General features: G+C 42.4%; 1 pseudogene; it reads right to left on the bottom strand.

Annotated features, from left to right (window-relative positions):
• LOC115416019 (multidrug resistance-associated protein 1-like) overlaps positions 1 to 23966 on the bottom strand; it is an 83588-nt pseudogene extending 59622 nt beyond the window's left edge.
• Between the last annotated feature and the right edge of the window lie 158 nt (positions 23967 to 24124).

The following is a 24124-nucleotide window of genomic DNA, read 5'->3' as shown; positions in this document are numbered from 1 at the left end:
TGAAAAGACTACAGCTGAAAACAGACTGAAAACAGACTACAGCTGAAAACAGACTACAACTGAAAACAGACTACAGCTGAAAACTGAAAACAGACTACAGCTGAAAACACACTACAACTGAAAACAGACTGAAAACAGACTACAACTGAAAACAGACTACAACTGAAAACAGACTACATCTGAAAACAGACTACAACTGAAAACAGACTGAAAACAGACTACGACTGAAAACAGACTACAGCCAAAAACAGACTACAACTGAAAACGGACTGAAAACAGACTACAGCTGAAAACAGACTACAGCTGAAAACAGACTGAAAACAGACTACGACTGAAAACAGACTACAACTGAAAACAGACTACAACTGAAAACAGACTGAAAACAGACTACGACTGAAAACAGACTACAGCCAAAAACAGACTACAACTGAAAACGGACTGAAAACAGACTACAACTGAAAACAGACTACAGCTGAAAACAGACTACAACTGAAAACAGACTACAGCTGAAAACAGACTACAGCTGAAACAGACTACGGCTGAAAACAGAACTGAAGAAAACTGAAAACAGACTACAAAACAGACAACGACTACAACTGAAACAACTAAACAGACTGAAAACGACTGAAACAGACTACAGCTGAAAACAGACTACAACTGAAAACAGACTGAAAACAGACTACAACTGAAAACAGACTACAGCTGAAAACAGACTACGCTGACAACAGACTACAGCTGAAAACAGACTACAACTGAACAGACTAAACAGACTACGACTGAAACAGACTACAGCCGAAAACACTAACTGAAAACGGACTGAAAACAGACTACAACTGAAAACAGACTACAGCTGAAAACAGACTGAAACAGACTGAAAACAAACTACAACTGAAAACAGAGTACAGTTGAAAACAGACTACAGCTGAAAACAGACTGAAACACACTACAGCTGAAAACAGACTACAACTGAAAACAGACTACAGCTGAAAACAGACTGAAACAGACTACAACCGAAAACAGACTACAGCTGAAAACAGACTACAACTGAAAACAGACTGAAAACAGACTACAACCGAAAACAGACTACAGCTGAAAACAGACTACAGCTGAAAACAGACTACGGCTGAAAACAGACTACAGCTGAAAACAGACTACGGCTGAAAACAGACTGAAAACGACTACAGCTGAAAACGGACTACAACTGAAAACAGACTGAAAACAAACTACAACTGAAAACAGACAACGGCTGAAAACAGACTACAGCTGAAAACAGACTGAAAACAGACTACAACTGAAAACAGACTACAGCTGAAAACAGACTGAAAACAGACTACAGCTGAAAAGACCGCCTCTTCAAAGATGGTCAATATTAATACAGGCTGTGCCAGAACTGTAGTCACTTCCCCTCTTTCTTTGTTTTTTCTTCTGTCTTTTCCTTTTTAAAAAAATCCTCTTATGTTTCAGTACTAGAAGAGAAGGTGGAGGAATGGACTGAGAAGAAGTAGAAGTGACAGACTGGTGTTCATAAAGACACAGTCCATAAAACATGAATTTGAGAAAATGTGATCAATGAATCAGTACATGTTTATACCTTAGTGTTTGTTTTGTTTGTGTGTGTGGTGTGTGTGTGTGTGTGTGTCGAAGAAAAATCAGATTAAAAAAAGACTAAGGACATGTTTGGAACAGTAGGGTTAAGGTTAGGGTTAGGGTTAAGGTAAGGGTTCTCTCTGGACTGAACCTCTGTCCTTATCTGCTGTTCCCTTTACCTTATCAGCTGTTCCTTTTACCTTATCTGCTGTTCCCTTTACCTTATCAGCTGTTCCTTTTACCTTATCTGCTGTTCCCTTTACCTTATCAGCTGTTCCCTTTACCTTATCAGCTGTTCCCTTTACCTTATCTGCTGTTCCCTTTACCTTATCAGCTGTTCCCTTACCTTACCTACTGTTCCCTTTACCTTATCAGCTGTTCCCTAACCTCATCAGCTCTTCCTTTTACCTTATCAGCTGTTCCCTTACATTATCCGTTCCTTTTACCTTATCAGCTGTTCTCTTACATTATCAGCTGTTCCCTTTACCTTATCAGCTGTTCCTTTTACCTTATCAGCTGTTCCCTTATCAGCTGTTCCCTTACCTTATCAGCTGTTCCCTTTACCTATCAGCTGTTCCTTTTACCTGATCAGCTGTTCCCTTTACCTTATCAGCTCTTCCCTTACCTTATCAGCTGTTCCCTTTACCTTATCAGCTCTTCCCTTACCTTATCAGCTGTTCCCTTTACCTTATCAGCTGTTCCCTTTACCTTATCAGCTGTTCTCTTTACCTTATCTGCTGTTCCCTTACCTTATCAGCTGTTCCCTTTACCTTATCAACTGTTCCCTTACCTTATCAGCTGTTCCCTTTACCTTATCAACTGTTCCCTTACCTTATCAGCTGTTTCCTTACCTTATCAACTGTTCCCTTACCTTATCAGCTGTTTCCTTACCTTATCAACTGTTCCCTTACCTTATCAGCTGTTCCCTTTACCTTATCAACTGTTCCCTTACCTTATCAGCTGTTTCCTTACCTTATCAGCTCTTCCCTTACCTTAATGCAGGCAGAGCCACTCCTCCTCTCCATTTCTCCCAACATGGCCGACAGAAGTGAGGACTTTCCGGAGCCAACATGGCCGACCACAGCCACTATGGACCCTGGTTCCACCTTTATGTTCAGACTGTGCAGAGACACTGGCCCGTCAGGAGACCAGGCAAAGGAACCAGATTCGATCACCACCACTGGTACGCCTAATGTCCAAATAATAAGATGGATTAGATTTATGTAGCGCTTTTTTGGACACTCAAAGTGTTTTACATGATTGACCCATTATTCGTCCACTCTCACATTCTCCCTCTGGTGGGGGTAAACTACACCTATATCCACAGCTGCCCGGGGGTGTAAAGTACACCCGTATCCACAGGTGCCCTGGGGTGGGGTTGGTTAAACTACACCTGTATCCACAGCTACCCTGAGGGGGGGGGGGGGGGGGGGGGATTGACAGAGGCATGGCTGCCTATGGCCCCTCCCACTACCATTGAACATTCATAGACATTTATCCACCTGTGTGAGTGACACTTGAGTCTAGGAGGACACAACGGACAGACTAGGGCAGAATGGGATTCGAACCACCAACCCTTCAGTTATTGGACGACCCGTTCTACCGCCTCATATGGTTTATGAGTTCATGTAATAACTGAGTACTTGATTGTATTATTATTATTATTCCTCTATCTTAAACTGCAACAAAACAAAACCAACCACATGTAAACTGGAGAAAGGCTTCAGTCCTGGTGTTTATCTGACACCTTTAAACCAAACCAACACCTGGACCTGTTTATCTGACACCTTTAAACCAAACCAACACCTGGACCTGTTTATCTGACACCTTTAAACCAAACCAACACCTGGACCTGTTTATCTGACACCTTTAAACCAAACCAACACCTGGACCTGTTTATCTGACACCTTTAAACCAAACCAACACGTGGACCTGTTTATCTGACACCTTTAAACCTAACCAACACCTGGACCTGTTTATCTGACACCTTTAAACCAAACCACACGTGGACCTGTTTATCTGACACCTTTAAACCTAACCAACACCTGGACCTGTTTATCTGACACCTTTAAACCAAACAACACCTGGACCTGTTTATCTGACACCTCTAAACCAACACCTGGACCTGACCTCCATGTGGGGGGGGTTTGGCTTCACCTGTGCTGTGTGGAAGTCTCTCTACACTCTCCGCCTTCACTTCATCTTGTTGCAGGAAGTTTGCGAGGCGTCTGAGCGAGATGATCGCCTAATCAAAAAAAAAAAAAAAAACATCAATCATTCAACAATTTTAAATACACACAGATCAAAGGTGTGAGTGCACCTGCATATTTATGTGTTATTGTGTGTTAGTGTTTTTGGAATCAGGGTTCTGATTGGCTGACGTACCTGCATGGTGGTTCTGGTTCTGATTGGCTGACGTACCTGCATGCTGGTTCTGGTTCTGATTGGCTGACGTACCTGCATGCTGGTGCTCATGGCGAAGGGCAGTTGACTCAGAGGAGTTTCAGGATGTTGATGAGTGCGACAGACACAAAGATTTTCTGAGCATCCAGAACATTCTGGTCATCGATCAAAACATAGACTCCAAAAACTGCAAACAGTATCTACAGACACATGAAGGTTCTGGTCAGACTGGTTCTGAGGAACTGGAAACTAAAGAAACCAGACCAGAGCAGAGAACCCTAACCCTGACCTAAAGCAGAGAACCTTAACCCTGACCCTAACCCTAACCCAGACCCAAACTCAACTCTGCCTTCTAGGACTCCAATCTAAAGTGCAGTTCCTGCAAACATTCCGTCATTTCTCCTCATCTTCTAATTTTATTTATTATTATCTGTACTTTGTTGTTTTCTATTTGTCTCTAGTTTGAAACGTGTGTTTTTAAATGTTCAGCCACTGTTGATCCTGTGGATTTAATGTCATCTCAAACCAGTGTTCAATGATTGTACAGAAGTTGAACCTGAATCAGCTGATCAGTTCACATTTGAACCTGAATCAGCTGATCCGTTCACATTTATTGTGGATGAGTCGACTTGTTCTTTATTTGATAAAAGTCAAAAGTGGATCTCACTAGGAAGGAGGAGGAGCTAAATGAAGCCAATGAGATGCAGTAGTAGATCTGGGCTTCTTCAGAGCCTTCAGTTCTCCTTCTCGCAGAATTCCAACTCGTCGTAGAAAAGCTTCTTCCCAGGCATAAAACTTGAGGATCTTCACTCCACTGAGGATCTCATTCATCAGTTTGATCCGACCGTCCATGAACGTCATCTGCACCTCCTACAAACACAAATACAGATGTTCTGTAAACCACACTGAACATCTGCACAGTTCTAACAGAACCAGCTGACTGTGTTCTACCTGCAGTCTGCTCCTTAACTTAGCGATGAATCCATTCAAAGGGAAAATAGGAGACTGCAGAGAGCCCAGCCAGAGAGGGCGGGCCAAGGAGCTGTCAGTCAAACAATAAAACACAAGAAAGTGTCACATGACAACCAAGGAGCTGTCAATCAAACAACAAAACACAAGAGGCTGTCACATGACAACCAGAACCTTTAGATCTAGGAGGATTTACAGAAGTTCAGTTTGTTGCAGATTCATTTCAGGTTTTGGCATTTATGTTACTGATGGACATTCTTTGTATGTTTTATTTACACCATCATTTCAGAACAGGATCCCAGATCCTGGATCCTGGACTTCTGAGGGTTTAAGGCTTTGAGTCCAAGAGGTCTGGAACTGTTGAGACCTTCTCCAATAAAAACAAAGTAAAAACACATAAAAACAGTCCGACTAAGAAAGGTTTGGTTTAAATAAAAGTAAAACAGAAGAGGAGTTGGAGAAGTGGAACCAGCTGTGGTCCAAGTCTGGTCCAAACAGGTTTGATCCAGGTCTGGTTCAGACAGGTTTGATCCAGGTCTGGTTCAGACAGGTTGAATTCTGGGTCCTTCAGTGTCAAGAGTGAAGGTTGAATCTGTCGAGCAGGATTCTGCTTCTACTGTTTAATAGTATTTGTATGTAAATAGACTCCTGACAGTCTGTAGTTAACTGGTTCTTTTGTTTCAGATGATGGGATGAAGCTGGTTTTGTTGTCTGTAGTGTTTGACGTTTTAAAACAGGCAAACTGTGGGCAGATAGTGGAAGTTGAAAAGGCCGTTTAAAGGATGTGTTTAGTCATTTTTAAAACTGAACCATCATCTACACTAATACTGTAATGAGGATCTGATTATTATTATTAAACAGTTAACTCTGATCTGTTTGATCAGACAGTCACAGTAATCTAATTACATTCAATCAGATTAACACACCTGGATTTGTCCCAGTCCTCTCATGTCTTCATGTATGTAAACAGGTTAATCTGATTTATTTAGTTCTGTTACATCTGAACATGTTTAAAAAATAATAGAAAACAGATGTGATGTAGTCCAACATGAACCAAAGACAGAAACAGGAAGTTTGATTCGACATCAGCACAGATTTACAAACTCTGAAACAAATCCAAAAATGGACTGAAGCAGGGTTTATGATCACAGCTTTAAATGGATGGAAACAAATCAATCTGATTATGACAATTATCTGATTATGGGATTATGCTACTGAGGCCTTCAATCTGAGCCCTAACCCTAACCCTAACCCTGACCCTAACCCTAACCCTAGACTCCACCTCTAACCCTAGACTGCCCCCCTGTGCTCTAGTGTATCCAGATCCAGGTTGCTGGTTCAGGGCCGTTACCTGCCACAGGAAGTAGAAGCAGAATGCGATCTCAATGGGTGCCACCCAAACCTGTTGACATAAACCACAAAGTCCATGAGCTTCTGGACGTCGGCTGAAACCAGACTGATGATTTCTCCCAGTGTGCACTGGCGTCGAGCAGAACTGCTCATCAGCAGACACTGAAGATTCAAAGACAAAACTTTGTAAATAAAGTTCAAAACACTGTCAGTGCTGACAGGAAGTAAGAGCAGGTACATGCTGTAAGGTACTAAGACAAAAAATGAAGAATTAGAAACACTAGAAAACCAAATTAAAAGTTAAAAAAGGAAATATTTGTAAATAAAAGGCCAGAGAATTTTCCTGAATGTTCATATTGAGAACAAAATCTGACAAATGAGCGTCAACCAAGGCAGAGAAGTTAAACACAGACTATGGACAAGAAGAAACAGAAGGAAAATAACTAGAAATGAAAAAGAAAGTGAAAAAAGAGAACAGTCAGTAGAACAAACACAATATGAAGGTTAGAGTGAATCCTAACCCAACGGATCTGTTACAGAGAAAGAACCGGTTCAAACATTATGAACTAGAGTTTAAATCAGAAAAAAACAGAAAACAGGGAAGAACCACTGTTTATGGACAAACTGCAATTTCAACTTATTTTAGAAGATGAAAATTAACCTGAACCAGTTCAATAAAAACAAGAAACTGAAACTGAAGCAGATCTGAACCACCAGGTCCACCAGATCCACCAGGTCCAGATCTAAACCACCAGGTCCAGATCTGAACAGAGGTAGACCACCAGGTCCACCAGGTCCAGATCTGAACCACCAGGTACACCAGGTCCAGATCTGAACAGAGGTACACCACCAGGTCCACCAGGTCCAGTTCTAAAAAGAGGTAGACCACCAGGTCCAGATCTAAACAGAGGTAGACCACCGGGCCCACCAGGTCCAGATCTAAACCACCAGGTCCAGATCTAAGTAGGTAAACCACCAGGTCCAGATCTAAACAGGTAGACCACCAGGTCCAGATCTAAACAGGTAGACCACCAGATCCAGATCTAAACAGGTAGACCACCAGGTCCAGATCTAAACAGGTAAACCACAGGTCCAGATCTAACAGGTAGACCACCAGGTCCAGAGGGAATATCAGTAGAGTTTGACCAAACATTTAGAAAACAACTGATTAACGACTGCTTCACATGTATAAAGACATTTAATAACGGGACAACTAACCCTAACCCTAAACCAAATAAACCTAACCCTAAACCAAATAAATCTAACCCTAACCCTAAACCAATAAACCTAACCCTGAACCAAATAAACCTAACCCTAACCTAACCCTAACCCTAACCCCTAACCCTAACCCAAATAAACCTAACTCTAATCCTGAACCAAATAAACCTAACCCTAACCTAACCCTAAACCAAATAAACCTAACCCTAACCTAACCCTAACCCTAACCCTAACCCTAACCCTAAACCAAATAAACCTAACCCTAACCTAAACCTAAACCAAATAAATGTAACCGTAAACCAAATAAACCTAACCCTAACCCTGCACCAAATAAACCTAACCCTAACCCTGAACCAAATAAACCTAACCCTAACCTAACCCTACACCAAATAAACCTAACCCTAACCCTGAACCAAATAAACCTAACCCTTACCTAACCCTAAACCAAATAAACCTAACCCTAACCTAACCCTACACCAAATAAACCTAACCCTAACCCTGACCCTAAACTCTGACCCTAAACCCTAACCCTAACCCTGACCCTGACCCTAAACCCTAACCCTAACCCTAACCCTAACCCTGACCCTAAACCCTGAATGCCCCTCTTACAGACCAATCAGTCTAATGGGATGTGAGACTAAAATCCTCTGGAATGTCCTAGCCCTAACCCTATGTACAAAAGATCAGATAAACATCCACATTTGACCAATGATGACCAGGTTTAAAAAAATCACAGTATTAGATGAATTCTAAATATACTTGTCATGTCGGCTCCCAGACTGTGTCTGGATTTTGTCTGTCTTTTCTGTTGTCTCTCATTTCCTGTTTTATTTTGTTCAGTTTCCCTCATGTGTCATGTCTGGTGTCTTTACTTCCTCTCCTTGATTGTTCCACCTGTGTCTGATTACCTGACTCCGCCCTGATGTGTTCCACCTGTGTCTGATTACCTGACTCCGCCCTGATGTGTTCCACCTGTGTCTGATGACCTGACTCCGCCCTGATGTGTTCCACCTGTGTCTGATGACCTGACTCCGCCCTGATGTGTTCCACCTGTGTTGATTACCTGACCCACCCTGATGTGTTCCACCTGTGTCTGATTACCTGACTCCACCCTGATGTGTTCCACCTGTGTCTAATTGTCTTCCCTCCCTCTTGTGTATTTAAACCCTGTGTTTTCCCCTGTCTCTTTGCTACACTCGTTGTGCTTACTCACCAGCGTTTTTGGGTCCTGTCAGTCTGTCTGCCCTTGTGACCCGTTTTTGTCTCCGACCACTGATTCTGCCTGTTCCTGTTCTGCCTGCGTCTTTCTGACCTGGTTCGTTCATCCGACTTCTGATTCTGCCTTTCCCCTGATTACCTCAGCCTCCAACGTTTTGCCTGTTTTTTGACCCTCGCCTGGACTTTGACCGTGAGTAAGCCTTTTCCTCATGTCCCGTTGCCACCTGATTTGCTCTCCTGTGTATGACCTGGCCTGTTTTTTTGACTATCCTCTGTTTTGTCCTAGTCGGGTTGCTGTCGGGATTTCTCCGGCTCAGCCGTGCTGACCGCCCGCTGTCCCCGCTCATAGCCCGGACGTCGAGTCCTGAATCACACGCCTTCACAGACGTGTTAATAATTCTGTGCTGTTTTTTCTCCTGTGATTGTGTTTAATAAACACTTAACTTTTCATCTGCGTACTGGTCTTGCATTTGGGTTCAGGCTTTGTACTCTGTCCGTTACAACACTCCAATAAAACAGGTTTTATAAAGACAAGGCTAACCCTAACCCTAAAACCAGGTTTTATAAAGACAAGGCTAACCCTAAGACAGTGTCAGATGAATTCTAAATGGCCTCTAATACAAACAGAATAAAACAGACACAGCTTTGGCATCAGTAGAGGCTCTTCAAATATTTGATCAGATCAGATGAACTGTGTTTTCAATGTTCTTCCAGATCTGGACGAGTTGAAACTTTTATGAAGTGGATTCAATTATTACACATGAACCAGCTGTTGAAATTTTAACAAATAATAGAATAACAAAACATATTAGTTTGTACAGATCCAATAGACAGGGCTGTCCTCTGTGGGGTTAGGGTTATTCACTTTTGGAGCCTTTGGCCTTGGTGGTAGGAACACAAACAGAAACCACAGGGGGACTAGGCCACAGGGGGACTAGACCAAAGGGGGACTAGTCCATATGGGGATTAGACCATAAGGGGACTAGTCCATAGGGGGACTAGACCACAGGGGGACTAGACCAAAGGGGGACTAGTCCATATGGGGACTAGTCCATAGGGGGACTAGACCACAGGGGGACTAGACCATAGGGGACTAGTCCTAGGGGGATTAGACCATAGGGGGACTAGACCACAGGGGGACTAGACCACAGGGGAACGAGACCACAGGGGACTAGACCATAGGGGACTGGACCACAGGGGGACTAGACCATAGGGGGACTAGACAATGGTATTTCCCTATTTGCAGACAACATCATATTCAAGCTAACCAGATTAAAACATCGTCTCCTAGAACTGATGAACTGACTGAAGAAAGACTAAGACCAAATACTGCATTCATGACTCCGACCAAAGGTGTTACAACATAAGGGTTCAAATGACTCATACTGAAGTAAAATTAGCATCAAACGTCTGATCTACTTTGACTATATTTATGCTCAGATATAGAAATGTAACTAAAAGGACTAGGGTTAGGGTAAGGACTAGGGTTAGGGTTAGTGGTTCTACCAATCATTAGGCCCGAGCCGAGTAAAGCCGGCGCAGGGCCTACTGAGTCTGCAGTGGGCACATGGGGACAAAATCACCAGTGACGCGGTCGCCTTTCTCCACTGTCGCCACTCTCACACATATTCACATTCACGGCACTGAGACCTTTCCGAAGATGTACATGACATGTGCACAAGTCGCATATTTACACCTGCTCTGAATGGGAGTCAATGGGACACGCCCACTCGGAGTCAGTCATGTGGGTGTAAGTGCACGACACGTGACCTCTGACCCCACAGACATGTGGGGGAGCTCGAGAGCTTTCAAAAAAGGCCAAATATGTGGTTGCCATAGAAACGGCTATATTGTTCTTGCTCAGATTATTATTAGGCCCGAGCCGAGTAAAGCTGGCGCAGGGCCTATTGAGTCTGCAGTGGGCACATGGGGACAAAATCGCCACTGACGCGGTCGCCTTTCGCCACTGTTGCCACTTTCACACATATTCACATTCACGGTAGTGAGACCTTTCCGAAGATGTACATGACATGTGCACAAATCGCATATTTACACCTGCTCTGAATGAATGGGAGTCAATGGGACACGCCCACTCGGAGTCAGTCATGTGGGTGTAAGTGCACGACACGTGACCTCTGACCCCACAGACATGTGGGGGAGCTCGAGAGCTTTCAAAAAAGGCCAAATATGTGGTTGCCATAGAAACGGCTATATTGTTCTTGCTCAGATTATTATTAGGCCCGAGCCGAGTAAAGCTGGCGCAGGGCCTATTGAGTCTGCAGTGGGCACATGGGGACAAAATCGCCACTGACGCGGTCGCCTTTCGCCACTGTCGCCACTTTCACACATATTCACATTCACGGTAGTGAGACCTTTCCGAAGATGTACATGACATGTGCACAAATCGCATATTTACACCTGCTCTGAATGAATGGGAGTCAATGGGACACGCCCACTCGGGGTCAGTCACGTGGGTGTAAGTGCATGAGACGTGACATCTGACCCCACAGACATGTGGGGGAGCTCGAGAGCTTTCAAATAAGGCCAAATACATGGTTGCCATAGAAACAGCTATATTGTTCTTGCTCAGATTATTATTATTTTTATTTATTTATTTATTAGGCCCGAGCCGAGTAAAGCCGGCGCAGGGCCTATTGAGTCTGCAGTGGGTGCATGGGGACGAAATCGCCAGTGACACGGTCGCCTTTCGCCACTGTCGCCACTCTCACACACATTCACATTCACGGCACTGAGACATTTCCGACGACGTACATACAGTGCACAAATTGCATATTTACACCTGCTCAGAATGAATGGGAGTCAATGGGCCACGCCCACTCGGGGTCAGTCACATGGGTGTAAGTGCACGACACGTGACATCTGACCCCAGACATGTGGGGGAGCTCGAGAGCTTTCAAATAAGGCCAAATACGTGGTTGCCACGGAAACAGCTATATTGTTCTTGCTCAGATTATTATTAGGCCCGAGCCGAGTAAAGCCGGCGCAGGGCCTATTGAGTCTGCAGTGGGCGCATGGGGACGAAATCGCCAGTGACGCGGTCGCCTTTCGCCACTTTCGCCACTCTCCCACATATTCACATTCACGGCACTGAGACCTTTCCGACATGTATATGAGATGTGCACAAATCGCATATTTACACCTACTGAGAATGGATGGGAGTCAATGGGACACGCCCGGTCACAGTCAGTCACGCGGTGTAAGTGCACGACACGTGACATCTGACCCCACAGACATGTGGGGGAGCTCGAGAGCTTTCGAAAAAGGCCAAATATGTGGTTGCCATAGAAACAGCTATATTGTTCTTGCTCAGATTATTATGAGGCCCGAGCCGAGTAAAGCCGGCGCAGGGCCTATTGAGTCTGCAGTGAGCGCATGGGGACAAAATCGCCAGTGACGCGGTCGCCTTTCGCCACTGTCGCCACTCTCACACATTTTACATTCACGGCACTGAGACCTTTCCGACGATGTATATGACGTGCACAAATCGCATATTTACACCTGCTCAGAATGAATGGGAGTCAATGGGACACGCACACTCGGGGTCAGTCATGTGGGTGTAAGTGCACGACACGTGACATCTGACCCCACAGACATGTGGGGGAGCTCGAGAACTTTCAAAAAAGGGCAAATACGTGGTTGCCATAGAAACGGCTATATTGTTCTTGCTCAGATTATTATTATTTTATTTATTTATTTTTTTTCTTTCTCCTGCGCTTTGAGCTCAATTTTGACCCCCTGAACATTTATGAAAACTCACCAAATTTTGCACAAAATTCAGAAATGTGCAACATTGAATTTACATATAGGTTTCGGAGATGTTGGTAAAGAAATGTTGCTGCAGCGCCCCCTTGAAAAGTGGAAATGCATTACGTCAATAGGAGCATGTCCAACATAAAGTTTAAGCTGACATTGTATTTTAACTATCTCCTACTAAGCTGTTTGGCCAAATGAGCTCAAAATCGGTGTACAGTATCTAGAGAAGTGGGGCATCAAAAGTTAGCCGAATTTTTTGAATCAGTGTCACCGTTTTTGTGCGACGAGGTTGAAAACATTGCGAAGTGTTTTTGGGAATTTACCATCACAAAATTGCTTCAGCTCAGACATACAAACACTGATTTGGCTCAAATTTGACTCAGATGTCTATCTCCCAGGCCTACACCCATTTATTAAAGGAAATTGAAATTTCGCACTATAGCGCCCCCTACAAATGTACATTTACAAAAATTGCTTCAGTTCGGACATATGAACACCGATTTGGCTCAAATTTGACTCAGACATCTATCTCCCAGGCCTACACCCATTTATATGAAAAATTGAAATTCGGTGCCATAGCGCCCCCTACAATTTTACCTTTACGAAAATTACTTCACGTTAGACATACAACACCAATTTGGCTCAAATTTGAATCAGTTGTCAATCTCCCAGGCCTACACCCATTTATCAAAAGAATTGCCACTTCGCTCAGGAGCGCCCCTACAAATTTACCTTCACGAAAATTGCATTAATTCAGACATACGAACACCGATTTGGCTCAAATTTGACTCAGTGGTACATCTCACAGGCCTACACCCATTCAAAGGAAGAAATTTAATTTCAGCTGCATAGCACCCCCTACAGATTTACTTATACAAAAATTCCTTTAGTTCGGACATAAAAACAAAGATCTGCCTCAAATTTGAATCAGTTTCAATCTCCCAGGCCTACACCCATTCATAAGAAGACATTGAAATTTGGTGCTAGAGCGCCACCTGCTGAACGACGGACATACTTCTACTGGACGTGCCCGTGGCGAGGGCCTTTAGATGCCGCTTGCAGCTTTAATTATTATTTTCTTTCTTTCTTTCTTCTTTCTTTCTTTCTTCTTTCTTTATTTATTTTTTAATTTATTTTTCTTCTCCTGCTCTTTGAGCTCAATTTTGACCCCCTGAACATTTATGAAACTCACCAAATTTGCAGAAAATTCAGGAGTGCGAGAAATTGAATTTACATATAGGTTTCGTAGATGTCGGTAAAGAAATGTTGCTGCAGCGCCCCCTTGAAAGGTGAAAATGCATTGCGCCAATGGGAGCACGTCCAACATAAAGTTTGTCATAGAGCCACGAAATCGGTACACAGATTCATCATGAGGAGACAAACAAAAAATATTATTATGGCCACGCCCCTAAACCCACCCTTAGTCGGCCATATTGGATTGAAATTTCCAAAATGCTGAGTCAGCGTTTTCGCTGACGTATTTTAACTATCGCCTACTAAGCCGTTTGGCCAAATGAGCTCAAAATCGGTGTACAGTATCTAGACAAGTGGGGCATCAAAAGTTAGCTGAATTTTTTGAATCGGTGTCACCGTTTTTGTGCGATGAGGTTGCAAACTTTGCAAAGTTTTTTCGAAAATTTACCATCACAAAAATTGCTTCAGCTCAGACATACAAACACCGATTTGGCTGAAATTTGACTCAAACATCCATCTCCCAGGCCTACACCCATTTATTAAAAGAAATTGAAATTTCACACTATAGCGCCCCCTACAAATGTACATTTACAAAAATGACATCAGTTCGGACATACGAACACCGATTTGGCTGAAATTTGACTCAGACATCTGTCTCCCAGGCCTACACCTATTTATCAAAAGAAACTGAAATTTTGCACTACAGCGCCCCCTACAAAATTTTTAATATTTTTTTATTAAAATTGCTTCAGTTCGGACATACGAACACCGATTTGGCTCAAATTTGACTCAGATGTCTATCTCCCAGGCCTACACCTATTTATATGAAAAATTTGAAATTTGGTGCCATAGCACCCCCTACAATTTTACCTTTACGAAAATTACTTAACTTCAGACATACGAACACCAATTTGGCTCAAATTTGAATCAGTTGTCAATCTCCCAGGCCTACACCCATTTATCAGAAGAAATTGCCATGTCGCTCAATAGCGCCCCCTACAATTTTACCTTCACGAAAATTGCATTAATTCAGACATACGAACACCGATTTTGCTCAAATTTGACTCAGTGGTACATCTCGCAGGCCTACACCCATTTAACGGAAGAAATTTAATTTCAGCTGCATAGCGCCCCCTACAGATTTACTTATACAACAATTTCTCTAGTTTGGACATACGAACCAAGATCTGCCTCAAATTTGAATCAGTTGTCAATCTCCCAGGCCTACACCCATTCATTAGAAGACATTGAAATTTGGTGCTAGAGTGCCACCTGCTGAATAATGGAAATACTTCTACTGGACGTGCCTGTGGCGAGGGCCTTTAGATGCCGCTTGCGGCTTTAATTATTTATTTATTTTTTAGGCCCGAGCCGAGTAAAGCCGGCGCAGGGCCTATTGAGTCTGCAGTGGGCGCATGGGACGAAATCACCAGTGACGCGGTCGCCTTTCGCCACTGTCGCCACTCTCACACATATTCACATTCACGGCACTGAGACCTTTCCGACGATGTACATGACATGTGCACAAATCGCATATTTACACCTGCTCAGAATGAATGGGAGTCAATGGGACACGCCCAGTCGCGGTCAGTCATGTGTGTGTAAGTGCACGACACGTGACATCTGACCCCACAGACATGTGGGGGAGCTCGAGAGCTTTGACATGAGGCCAAATACGTGGTTGCCATAGAAACGGCTATATTTTCTTGCTCAGATTCTTATTATTTCTCTTTATTTATTTATTTATTATTTATTTATTTATTTATTTTTTAATTTATTTTTCTTCTCCTGCTCTTTGAGCTCAATTTTGACCCCGTGAACATTTATGAAAACTCACCAAATTTTGCAGAAAATTCAGGAGTGCGAGAAATTGAATTTACATATAGGTTTCGTAGATATCGGTAAAGAAATGTTGCTGCAGCGCCCCCTTGAAAAGTGAAAATGCATTGCGCTAATGGAAGCATGTCCAACATAAAGTTTGTCATAGAGCCACGAAAATCGGTACACAGATTCATCATGAGGAGACAAACAAAAAATATTATTATGGCCACGCCCCTAAACCCACCCTTAGTCGGCCATATTGGATTGAATTTGCAAAATGCTGAGTCAGCGTTTTCGCTGAAGTTGTATTTTAACTATCTCCTATAAGCCGTTTGGCCGAATGAGCTCAAAATCGAAGTACAGTATCTAGAGAAGTGGGGCATCAAAAGTTAGCCGAATTTTTTGAATCGGCATCACCGTTTTTGTGTGACGAGGTTGCAAATTGTGCGAAGTTTTTTCGAAAATTTACCATCATAAAAATTGCTTCAGCTTAGACATACGAACACCGATTTGGCTGAAATTTGACTCAGACGTCCATCTCCCAGGCCTACACTCATTTATTAAAATAAATTGAAATTTCGCACTATAGCGCCCCCTACAAATAAACATTTACAAAAATGACATCAGTTCGGACATACGAACACTGATTTGGCTCAAATTTGACTCAGACATCTGTCTCAAAGGCCTACACCTATTTATAAAAAGAAACTGAAATTTTGCACTACAGCGCCCCCTACAAAAATTTTTAATATTTTTTATTAAATTGCTTCATTTCGGACATACGAACACCAATTTGGCTCAAATTTGACTCAGACGTCTATATCCGAGGCCTACACCCATTTATCAGAAAAATTTTAAATTCGGCACCATAGCGCCCCCTTCAATGTTACCTTTACGAAAATTACTTCACGTTAGACATGCGAACACCAATTTGGCTCAAATTTGAATCAGTTGTCAATCTCCCAGGCCTACACCCATTTAACAAAAGAAATTGCCACTTCGCTCAGTAGCGCCCCCTACAAATTTACCTTCACGAAAATTGCATCAGTTCAGACATACGAACACCGATTTGGCTCAAATTTGACTCAGTGGTACATCTCACAGGCCTACACCCATTCAATGGGACAAATTGAATTTTTGCTCATAGCGCCCCCTACAGATTTATATATACAAAATTTTGTTCAGTTCGGACATACGAACACTGATTTGTCTCAAATCAATTGTCAATGTCCCAGGCCTAAACCCATTCATTAGAAGACACAAAATTTGGGGCTAGAGCGTCACCTGCTGAACGATGAGCATACTTCCATTGGACGTGCCCTTTGCAAGGGCCTTTAGATGCCGCTTGCGGCTTTAATTAGGCCCGAGCCGAGTAAAGCCGGCGCAGGGCCTATTGAGTCTGCAGTGGACGCATGGGGACGAAATCGCCAGTGACGCGGTCGCCTTTCGCCACTGTCGCCACTCTCACACATATTCACATTCACAGCACTGACCTTTCCGACAATGTATATGACATGTGCACAAATCGCATATTTACACCTGCTCAGAATGAATGGGAGTCAATGGGACACGCCCACTCGGGGTCAGTCACGTGTGTAAGTGCACGACAGGTGACATCTGACCCCACACACATGTGGGGGACCTCGAGAACTTTCAAAAAAGGGCAAATACGTGGTTGCCATAGAAACGGCTATATTGTTCTTGCTCAGATTATTATTTTTTTTTTTTCTTATTTTTCTTTCTCCTGCGCTTTGAGCTCAATTTTGACCCTCTGAACATTTACGAAAACTCACCAAATTTTGCCCAAAATTCAGAAGTGCGAGAAATTGAATTTACATATAGGTTTCGTAGATGTCGGTAAAGAAATGTTGCGGCAGCACCCCCTTGAAAAGTGGAAATGCATTGCGCCAATGGGAGTGCGTCCAACATAAAGTTTGTCGTAGAGCCACGAAAATCGGTAGACAGATTCATCATGAGGAGACAAACAAATATTATTATGGCCACGCCCCTAAACCAACCCTTAGTCGGCCATATTGGATTGAAATTTCCAAAATGCTGAGTCAGCGTTTTCGCTGACGTCGTATTTTAACTATCTCCTACTAAGCCGTTTGGCCGAATGAGCTCAAAATCGGTGTACAGTATCTAGAGAAGTGGGGCATCAAAAGTTAGCCGAATTTTTTGAATCGGCATCATCGTTTTTGTGTGACGAGGTTGCAAACTTTGCAAAGTTTTTTCGTAAATTTACCATCACAAAAATTGCTTCAGCTTAGACATACGAACACCGATTTGGCTGAAATTTGACTCAGACGTCTATCTCCCAGGCCTACACCCATTTATTAAATAAATTGAAATTTCGCACTATAGCGCCCCCTACAAATGTACATTTACAAAAATGACATCAGTTCGGACATACGAACACCGATTTGGCTCAAATTTGACTCAGACATCTGTCTCAAAGGCCTACACCTATTTATCGAAAGAAACTGAAATTTTGCACTACAGCGCCCCCTACAAAATTTTTTTATTTTTTTATTAAAATTGCTTCAGTTCGGACATACGAACCCGATTTGGCTCAAATTTGACTCAGATGTCTATATCCCAGGCCTACACCCATTTATCAGAAAAATTTGAAATTCGGCACCATAGCGCCCCCTACAATGTTACCTTTACGAAAATTACTTCACGTTAGACATGCGAACACCAATTTGGCTCAAATTTGAATCAGTGTTCAATCTCCCGGCCTACACTCATTTATCAAAAGAAATTTCCACTTCGCTCAGTAGCGCCCCCTACAAATTTACCTTCACGAAAATTGCATCAGTTCAAACATACGAACACCGATTTCGCTCAAATTTGACTCAGTGGTACATCTCACAGGCCTACACCCATTCAATGGAACAAATTTAATTTTTGCTCATAGCGCCCCCTACAGATTTATTTATACAAAATTTTGTTCAGTTCGGACATACGCACACTGATTTGTCTCAAATCAATTGTCAATGTCCCAGGCCTACACCCATTCATTAGAAGACACAAAAGTTGGGGCTAGAGCGCCACCTGCTGAACGATGAGCATACTTCCACTAGACGTGCCCTTGGCGAGGGCCTTTAGATGCCGATTGCGGCTTTAATATTATTATTATTTTTTTGTCTTATTTTCTTTCTCCTGCGCTTTGAGCTCAATTTTGACCCTCTGAACATTTACGAAAACTCACCAAATTTTGCCTAAAATTCAGAAGTGTGAGAAATTGAATTTACATATAGGTTTCGTAGATGTCGGTAAAGAAATGTTGCGGCAGTGCCCCCTTGAAAAGTGGAAATGCATTGCGCCAATGGGAGCGCGTCCAACATAAAGTTTCTCGTAGAGCCACAAAAATCGGTAGACAGATTCATCATGAGGAGACAAACAAAATATTATTGTGGCCAGCCCCACAACCAACCCTTAGTCGGCCATATTGGATTGAAATTTCCAAAATGCTGAGTCAGCGTTTTCGCTGACGTTGTATTTTAACTATCTCCTCCTAAGGTGATTGGCCAAATGAGCTGAAAATCGGTGTACAGTATCTACAGAAGTGGGGCATCAAAAGTTAGCCGAATTTTTTGAATCGGTGTCACCGTTTTTGTGCGACGAGGTTGCAAACTTTGCAAAGTTTTTTTCAAAAATTTACCATTAGAAAAATTGCTTCAGCTCAGACATACAAACACCAATTTGGCTGAAATTTGACTCAGACATCCATCTCCCAGGCCTACACCCATTTACTAAAAGCAATTGAAATTTCGCACTATAGCGCCCCCTACAAATGTACATTTACAAAAATGACATCAGTTCGGACATATGAACACCGATTTGCCTCAAATTTGACTCAGACATCTGTCTCCCAGGCCTACACGTATTTGTCAAAACAAACTGAAATTTCGCACTACAGCGCCCCCTTCAAGTTTTTTTTAAATTTAAAAAAAAAAATTGCTTCAGTTCGGACATATGAACACCAATTTGGCTGAAATTTGACTCAGATGTCTATCTCTCAGGCCTACACCAATTTAACAGAAAAATTTGAAATTTGGAGCTATAGTTCCCCCTACAATTTGACCTTCACGAAAATTACTTCACTTCAGACATACGAACACCAATTTGGCTCAAATTTGAATCAGTTGTTAATCTCCCAGGCCTACACCGATTTATCAAAAGAAATTTCCATTTCGCTCACTAGCGCCCCTACAAATTTACCTTCACGAAAATTGCATTACTTTGGACATACGACCACCGATTTGGCTCAAATTTGACTCAGTGGTACATCTTGCAGGCCTACACCTATTCAACTGAAGAAATTTAATTTTAGCTGCATAGCGCCCCCTACAGATTTACTTATACAAAATGTCCTTACTTCGGACATACGAGCAATGATTTCCCTCAAATTTGAATCAGATGTCAATCTCCCAGGCCTACACCCATTCATCAGAAGAAACTGAAATTTGGTGCTAGAGCGCCACCTGCTGAACGATGGGCATACTTCCACTGGACGTGCCCTTGGTGAGGGCCTTTAGATGCCGCTTGCGGCTTTAATTATTTATTTATTTTTGTCTTATTTTTCTTTCTCCTGCGCTTTGAGCTCAATTTTGACCCTCTGAACATTTACGAAAACTCACCAAATTTTGCCTAAAATTCAGAAGTGCGAGAAATTGAATTGACATATAGGTTTCATAGATGCTGGTAAAGAAATGTTGCGACAGCGCCCCCTTGAAAAGTGGAAATGCATTACGTCAATGGGAGCACGTCCAACGTAAAGTTTGTTGTAGAACCACGAAAATCGGTACACAGATTCATCATGACGACACAAACAAAAATAATTATTATGGCCACGCCCCTAAACCAACCCTTAGTCGGCCATATTGGATTGAAATTTCCAAAATGCTGAGTCAGTGTTTTCGCTGACATCGTATTTTAACTATCTCCTCCTTGGCCGTTTGGTAAAATGAGCTCAAAATCAGTGTACAGTATCTAGAGAAGTAGGGGATCAAAAGTTAGCTGAATTTTTTGGATTGGTGTTACCATTTTTGTGTGACGACATTGCAAACTTTGCAAAATTTCTTTGGGAATCTACCATTACAAAAATTGCCTCAGCTCAGACATACGAACACCGATTTGGCCCAAATTTGACTCAGATGTCCATCTCCCAGGCCTACACCCATTTATTAAATGAAATTAAAATTTCGCACTATAGCGCCCCCTACAAATTTACCTTCACAAAATTGCATCAGTTTAGACTTATGAACACCGATTTGGCTCAAATTTGACTCTGGTACATCTCGCAGACCTACACCCATTCAGTGGAAGAAATTTAATTTTAGCTGCATAGCGCCCCCTACAGATTTACTTACACAAAACATTCTTTAGTTTGGACATACGAACAAAGATCTGCCTCAAATTTGAATCAGTTTTCAATCTCCGAGGCCTACACCCATTCATTAGAAGACATTGAAATTTGGTGCTAGAGACCCACCTGCTGAATTATGGACATACTTCTACTGGATGTGCCTGTGGTGAGGGCCTTTAGATGCCGCTTGCGGCTTTAATTTTGTCTCATTTTCCTTCTCCTGTGCTTTGAGCTCAATTTTGACCCCCTGAACATTTACGAAAACTCACCAAATTTTGCCCAAAATTCAGAAGTGCGAGAAATTGAATTTACATATAGGTTTAGTAGAGGTCGGTAAAGAAATGTTGTGGCAGCACCCCCTTGAAAAGTGGAAATACAGTACGCCGATGGGAGCGCGTCCAACATAAAGTTTGTCGTAGAGCCACAAAAATGGGTAGACAGATTCATCATGAGGAGACAAACAAAAAAGTATAATGGCCACGCCCCTAAACCAACCCTTAATCGGCCATATTGGATTGAAATTTCCAAAATGCTGAGTCAGCATTTTCACTGACGTCATATTTTAACTATCTCCTCCTTGGGCATTTGGCCAAATGAGCTCAAAATTGGTGTACAGTATCTAGAGAAGTGGGGCATCAAAAGTTAGCTGAATTTTTTGGATTGGTGTCACCATTTTTGTGTGACGACGTCGCAAACTTTGCAAAGTTTCTTCGGGAATTTACCATTACAAAAATTGCTTCAGCTCAGACATACGAACACCGATTTGGCTCAAATTTGACTCAGACATCCATCTCCCAGGCCTACACCCATTTATTAAAAGAATTTAAATTTCGCACTATAGCGCCCCTACAAATGTACATTTACAAAAATGACAGTTCAGAGATACGAACACCAATTTGGCTCAAATTTGACTCAGACATCTGTTTCCCAGGTCTACACCTATTTGTCAAAAGAAACTGAAATTTCGCACTACAGCGCCCCCTACAAGAATATTTTTTTTTAATTAAAATTGCTTCAGTTTGGACATATGAACACCAATTTGGCTTAAATTTGACTCAGACATCTATCTCTCAGGCCTACACCCATTTATCAGAAAAATGGGAAATTTGGCGCTATAGCGGCCCCTACAATTTTACATTTACGAAAATTACTTCACTTCAGACATACGAACACCAATTTGGCTCAAATTTGAATCAGTTTTCAATCTCCCCCAGGCCTACACCCATTTATCAAAAGAAATTGCCATTTCATTCAGTAGCGCCCCCTACAAATTTACCTTCATGAAAATTGCATCAATTTGGACATACAAACACTGATTTGGCTCAAATTTGAATAAGTTGTCAATCTCCCAGGCCTACACCCATTTATCAAAAGAAAATGCCATTTTGCGCAATAGCGCCCCCTACAAATTTACCTTCACGAAAATTGCATCAGCTCGAACATACAAACACCGATTTGGCTCAAATTTGACTCAGTGGTACATCTCGCAAGCCTACACCCATTCAATGAAAGAAATTGAATTTTGGCTCCATAGCACCCCCTACAGATTTATTTATACAAAAAATTTTCAGTTCAGACATACGAACACTGATTTGCCTCAAATTTGAGTCAGTTATCAATCTCATAGGCCTACACCCATTCATCAGAAGACATTAAAATTTGATGCTAGAGCGCCATCTGCTGAACGATGGACATACTTGTATTGGAAGTGCCCTTGGCGAGGGTTTTTAGATGCCGCTTGCAGCTTTAATTTTATATTCCCTCCAAACTGCCTCCATCAAAGACATTTATTACACAGTTGAATTATTGAATTAGTTCATATTGAATCTCAGTAAACCCAGACTGGACTTCAACGGCCATATTTACTCTAGGAAAGGGGTGGGGCTTAAGCTTCTTAACCTTAGATGGAACTATATGACACCTGTGCTGATGTCATCATCCCATTATTACAACCCTGACCCTAACCCTAACCCATTTTATAACCCTAACCCTGACCCTAACCCTAACCCGAACCCATTAATATAACCCTAACCCTAACCCTGACCCTGACCCTGACCCCCCTAACCCTGACCCTACCCTGGGTAACATTGAACAGCCCATCACAGACTACCATTAAATCTGGACTTTTATTCCTCAAATCCAAAACACTTTTAAAAAATGCACAAAAACACTCCTTTTCTTCAGACTCCAGTCCTGTCATCAGTCACACCACAACACACAGTGTGTTTACCATCACAGTTTACTCCTGTTTTGGAATAATAAAATTTTACACCTGGAAATTAAGATGGAAGATTCCAGCTGTGGAATAAAAAAAGATTAAAAAAAAAAAAAGGATATCTGTATGTGGGTGGAGTCTTGCAATCTGTTAACCAATGAAACAAAAATTCCAAAACCCTGGAAAGATTTATTCAAGTCTCTTCAATTCAGAAGTTATCTGTTGTCGAAATGTGAACATATAATTGTCTGCGCCACCGTTAGGGTTAGCTCTAACCCTAAACCCTAAACCCGGACCCTGACCCTAACCCTGACCCTGAACCCAAGTCGAGAGGCAAAGACACTCATATAACTTAATCCTAAAAATGATAATTTACTGGTTTCTACATAATAATGAATCAACATTAGATAAACTACATATGTGGAAAAAGGACCAACAACAGACCAGGGTTAGGGTTAGGGTTACCTTCCTTTAGATCAGGTTAGGGTTAGGGTTACCTTCCTGTAGACCAGGGTTAGGGTTAGGGTTCCCTTCCTGTAGACCAGGGTTAGGGTTAGGGTTACCTTCCTGTGACCAGACCCATGACGGCAGTTTTGAGTCTCATTCCAACGGTGAAGCATCGACACATGTTGATGATGAAGGAGAGACTGAAGACAGGACAGGACGAAGAGGAGAGAGGATAAAGGAACCCCTTCCATAGTTCTGCACCAGGGTCATGCATGAAGGCCAACAGGAGACTGAACAGAAAAAGAGTCAGAAACAGAAAACACCACAGAGAGTGGCCCAACCCTAACCCTAAACCAAACACCACAGGTACAGGCCTAACCCTAACCCTACAACCATCTCACACCTATACAGTCACCACAGGTACCCTAACCCTAACCCTAACACCACAGGTACAGGCCTAACCCTAACCCTAACACCACAGGTAGAGCCTAGGTCCTCACAGATCAAAGCCTTGGTTTAGGTTCAGGGTTAGGGTTAGGATCAGGTCATCAGGG

This window comes from Sphaeramia orbicularis, unplaced genomic scaffold (genome assembly GCF_902148855.1).
Source record: "Sphaeramia orbicularis unplaced genomic scaffold, fSphaOr1.1, whole genome shotgun sequence".
In the NCBI taxonomy this organism is placed as follows: domain Eukaryota; kingdom Metazoa; phylum Chordata; class Actinopteri; order Kurtiformes; family Apogonidae; genus Sphaeramia; species Sphaeramia orbicularis.
This window is presented reverse-complemented; position numbering and strand designations above follow the sequence as displayed.